Below are 6,000 nucleotides of genomic sequence, written 5' to 3'. Positions count from 1 at the left end.
GCTAGACAATTTCCAATCACAATAAAAACCTAAATTTCAAGGTAAAATTCCATTCTTAAGATTGGATCCACGTTTAAACGCCTAAAAAAATCCAATCATTAAATACATGAGAAGAAATTGTTAAACAAAAACAAGCTCAAACCAGAAACCCCAAGGGTATGTGCATGTGCCGGGCTGGGGGTATTAAAAAATGCAATGAGTGACGGAGCATTTTCTAAAGCCAAGTGCTTTCATGTAATCCTTGAGAACTATATACCTGTGTATGTATATGCCCATACAGATATACACTCTCCTAATGGGGCAACCCGCCCTCATCTGCTCTTGTGCAACTCTTTCTGATACCATAAATGAGGCCATGTAATAGAAGGAAGTCACACTAGCAGAAACAGATGACTCAGGTTCAGATGATTTTGGAAAGCATGGGAGAAATAGAAAGGTGAATTACAGCGTAAAGAAATCAGCTTTTACATGAAAAATCAGATGATGGGTTTACATGATGCATGAATACTACCCAGTCACTCCATAACTTTTGAAGGGGGCTGCATTAAAGGCTGAAGAAGATATTTACAGAGATAGTCACTGATATCAAATGCAGAGAGGAGAAATAAGATCAGGAAATGCAAAAACAATATAAGAGACAAGTCTTAGGAAATATACTTACCAAGCTGATGACAAAATTAGCTTGGTTATATTACAGTTAGGCTTTAGCATAAAATGGGCAATATAAGGTAAAACCAAATTTTTTAAGACATTTTTCTAGTCTGCTACAAATTTAAAAAATCATAGATATGGATTTTAGCTAAAATAACTAGTATTAGATAGATGAATAATGAAACCCCTTGTTCTAATAACATACATCTTACCATAAATGTTGCTAACAGTGTAGTTCATAATGAAAAGTGGGACTCAAGAAAAGCTGAATGGAACAACTAGGTTGCTATAAGCTAACTGTGACTAAACAAATAGCTGGCAGCATTTCATTCTGATTAGACAGGGTCTGCATAAATTAGAGAATTACAATTATGTCAGGAACTACATATAAATGAAGCTGATTGTAATACATCAGGAAGTACATTGTTACTATTTACTATGAATCCACATACATAAAAACTTTGCTTACTCTTGTTTTGCTCCCAGCATGCAGCGCATATTAACCTGTCCAATTTCACACAGTAACCAATTGTGACTATTACAATCCGTAAAATTTCTCAGATTTAAAAAAAAAAATAAAGAAATCCAAGCAACACCTTTCCATATGGCCAATTAGTAAAGTCATAAAATGCAGCAAATATATGATGCTGTATTGAACATCTGTGCTGGTTATCCTATGGGAATTTTTAATAAAGGACCAAACAGCATATTGATGTTAATTCTATGTTACCGGGACTTTAAATAAAAAACTAAAATAAATAGCATCCATTAAACTGATCATACTGTTGTAACTCAAATTGTGTTTATTATGCTAATGGAACATGAAATTAAGAAAAAGACCTTTATGCCAGTGGAATTAATTAATGAGCTTTATGAAGGCATTGGGATGTAATTTATTTCTAGATAAGTAAGTCTAATTTGCAGTTCCATGGGTCTCTGCAATGCTGATTGTAACAGTTATTCCTGCAGATGTGCTGCTCACAGCATGTCTTTCCATTAGAACTGAACACCTCATTATATAAACTGTACCTAATTAAACATAATACAGTGGTGACTTGTTAAACTGGCCTTTTTAAGTCAGCAGCTGCCTAAGCTAATAATACCATATACAAGATTTATATCATCTACCATATAATACTGATATTAAAATATACTGCCCAAGGGATTAACAACTAATTTACCAGTATGTAACAGGTACACTTCAGATTCTGCAATGGAGATTAAAGACTACTAGTCTATAAAAATCAAATGCATTAAAGTCTATTTGGAGTACTAAATAACTGTAAAAGTTTCTTAATAACTTTTTTCTTCTAACAGTTTATTTTGAAAAAACATAATCAGAGAATGACACTTCTCCTAGGTTCTTTCTCCATACCTGATGGGGAATTTTTCTCATGTGGTCTGAATTATTACAATGTTTGAACACAATTAGGTATGTGCACACTGCCTTTGTTTCAGGCAAAACAAAATGAGAAACTGCAAGACAGATACAGCTATTTCTTGAATTTTGCATGTTTGATTCTGTGACTATTCTGTTTGATTCTGTGACTATTCCATACATGTCCTTCCCACCAAATTGTAGATCGATCTCACATTCAAAAAATGACTCCATGAAGTCTATTTTGGTCAGGAAACAAGAAAGCCAGAAAATACACTGAGAACAGACTTGTTTTCTGTTTCTCTCTTCTTCAGAAGCTGAATCCACTGTCACCCTATGTTCTAATGTAGAGTAGCATTGCTTTTGTTCTTCCCATTTTGCCAGTCTCTGTAGGAAGTGGATACATTTTGCTCACAGATGTATCAGCGGAAAGATACAGCTACACTTTTTCCCCACAGAAGCCTGTGATTCTTCTTTCCTTTTTTCTCAAGTATGCAGAAGTGGCCCATTTTCCACTCTTACTCTATGCCATAACTGAACCAACTGAAGAGATGTGAGCAGTCCTGCATATTGCTGCCATCTCTCTCACTGAATGAAGAAAATTAGGCTCAAATTCTAAACATCTTTTCACATAAGCCACTTTAAGCAATAACTTTAAAAACATGTATAAATTTAGTCACAGCCTTGAGTCCATTGATATCCAGTATCAAGAATCTAGTACAAAGTTCAAAAATGTCACCGTGTTTATTCAGTATGGACTTTTAAAGTTTCTGACAATATTTGCTCTCTTGAACAACCTTTTCTTCCACAGAGAAGTTAGAAAACACACAAAAAAGTAAACATGGTCATACTACTTGAAGCTCATCACTTTTTGTGGATTCTCTTCAAGTTTTGGAGGAAAAGATTCAGAATTAGATCAGATTTGTTCTGAGTCACTTTCTCTGTCTTACTGAGCACATAACAAAAAGTGTTTATATTTAAGTGTTCTTAAATAAACCAGTGTTTTATCTTTGTTTTGAGTAAGCTGCGACAATCAAACCACAATCCTCTTTTAAATACTGCTGCTCCAATACCAAACTCTGTCACTCTCATACATCTTAATATCTGCACTGTCATACTTTACTTTTAAGGTTTCATGGTAAAGAAAGTTTGACAGTCATTCCCCTCTTCTTGCCACAATACCTATATTGTTCTGGGCTGTAGTGTGAAACACATGAATCACTGCAAATTAAGGTAAAATTACAGTTTGTTCTAAAGTTACAGATTTAAAGAAAGATCTGTCCTGTCTTAAAGGATGTGCATCAAGTAACAAAACTATGTGCAATTTAACTTTATTGGCAGAACATGAAGAACAGGCTCCCAGACTGAAACAGCTTGAACACAACCAGCTTATGCTACTAACAGAAAGAGGATTCTTGGGGTAGAGCTGACAGAACGACAGAAGAAATTCAGCATTCCAGGATAAAGAATAAAACAGGGAACTTACAGTTAGAAGCAAAGCCTGTACGAGAAATACTTTCACTGTTTCCCACAATACCTCTGTTTTTATCAAGGCTGCATTTTAATTTCCTGGAAGTTACCATTTGCTTCATGCTTTCAAGAGAGTCTTCCAACTATTTCATTCTTGTACTTAATTCTTGCTTGGGATTTTTATTGCAAAATCTTTTATTATAAATAATCACTATACTAAAACAACTTCCTTTATTTTAAAGGACACTGTTTCAATTCAAAATCAGAACTCTTAATTTTTTCCTAAAAGTCCCATTTAAATTGCTTCACTATCTCTCAGTAATCAAATATGAAATGTAACAGAACAGCAACATAATTTACTGTGAGCAGAATCAATCAACAATAAGAAGAAAATAGGAGCTCGTGAGCACCATGGGTCCATTATAATTATTATTTTTAATTAAAGTATTCCAGATACACATTAATTTCCTTTGCTCACTACTTTTATTGTTGGACTTGCCTTCAAAAGGGAACTGTGAGCACTTTGAAAAATGGGTTGAAGGACTCTCTTGTTTCACAACAGATTGAGTAGTTACTTCTCCATTTGCTGCCAAAATGCATTTTAGTAACGTGTCACAGCTAAACTCCTCCATGACTCACCACATATGTCCTCTGTCTCTTAAAGCAACCTAAAGCTAGGAAAATAGTTTCTCCATACCCCACCAATGAAAGTATAGAAATCTCACGAAAGGTTTAAAGACATTTAACTGGATCTTGAATTTGAAAAGCATTTTCTAAAGTGTTGCTATTTTAAAATTAAGAACATTTTTTAGTGTCTCTGAAAAGAAAAACCCTGTCATTGTGCTCCTGAGCTATATAAAAAATTTAAAAATATTAAAGACAAACAAAAGTATGATAAAATACCAACCCCTTTAATGAGATCAACAGAAGGTTTATGCATTTAATTAAAATTTCAACTATTTTATAGAAGAATTTGACAGTTTCTTACCCTGCCTGGTTGTGGTGAAAAAAATAATTCTAAATACAAAAAGAAGGGTGGAGTCACAAGACTACTGATGTGACTGAGTTTTCAATTTACAGTTTCAGGAAATCAATGAAATTGAGAGAAATACCCTGATAATTTGATGCTTATGTGAGCTGAGCTTCTAAAACCTTTCTGAAAAAGTCACTCTCAACTGGTCTGATCTCACAGGTGCCTAGAAAGATGGGCTTGAGAACTATACTGCCTATTTAACTTCTGACTTTTACAGTTAAGCAGTTACTCTGGAAGCATAAAAAGGATCTCAGACTGTCACTTATAGCTGGTTTTCAACCTCCTTGGGAGATGCAGGAGGGCAAATAATTGGGATCAACCAAAGTCTCTCAGGAACATTCCTCTCTAGAGGGAACTAAAAATACACAGTAATATGGTCAGCAGGAAAAAAATTATTCCATATTAAAGACCCCACAAAAAGTTATATTAGTGAATTACTGCTACCATAAAGTCAAAAGAAGCTGTTGGATGAAAGAAAATGTTATGAAATTACTCATATTTTTCCTCTCAAACCAAAGGCAGAAGCTTATTGACCACTGCCTTGCCAAAGACTTGATTCACAGATGCTCTAAAACTTTACTCTTCTTTCTGAAATTCTTCAAAACATAAAAAAAGACTTTTAAATTTTTTAACATACCATCAACTGAAAAATCATTATTCTATGGTGAATCGGGATAATTGCAGGAGACATAAGCAGCACCTTCTTCCAAATAACTCTACAACAAAGCAAAACCTCCTAACCCACACTCAAGACAACTGAAAAACAGGAGAAAAGTGACAATCCCTAATGCCCTGCACTATTGCTTCTTCTCCAACAGGACAATCATTTTTTGAAACTCTGAAAAATATTGAAGCTCTTTTTTAATTTCTTGGAAGACAAAGAGGATGTATATGCATGTTGCTTTGAATTCTTTTTGCTGCCAGAACTCGGATACTGTAACACTGAGAGGTCACGCACACACTTTGACAGAACAGAACTGACAGGTTTGCTAATTGCCAACAAAGTTACAGCACTAATATCTTTTCAATTATAACAATATTTTCATGATTTGAGAGGTCAGTCTCCATTCCCCATGTGCATACCATAAAGAACACTAATGAAATGCTGTAAGCAGAATTCAGTTGTTTCTGCTCCCATCAGGGACAGAAATCTCCACTGACTTCAGCGTAAACAGAATCAGGCCCTTCATGTGCGTATTAAATAAAGCAGACACTTCTGTCTCAATCTTCTCTGAATGCATGCTTTTGATGCCACAAAGGAGATAAGACGATCTGATAAAAGTAATAGATGAAAGTATATTATTATCTATACTATCTCCATTATAAGATATAAAATACTCTGTAGTGTCTGTGTGTATTACCATAAGCTACAGTGAAAGCTGACCTGTTTTCCAGAGGACAGATTTTTAAGCATGATGCTGAAGCAATTTTTGATGACATACTTTTCTACAACATTTCTCATGCCACT

Source organism: Corvus hawaiiensis, chromosome 9 (genome assembly GCF_020740725.1).
Source record: "Corvus hawaiiensis isolate bCorHaw1 chromosome 9, bCorHaw1.pri.cur, whole genome shotgun sequence".
NCBI classification, from domain to species: domain Eukaryota; kingdom Metazoa; phylum Chordata; class Aves; order Passeriformes; family Corvidae; genus Corvus; species Corvus hawaiiensis.
This window is presented reverse-complemented; position numbering follows the sequence as displayed.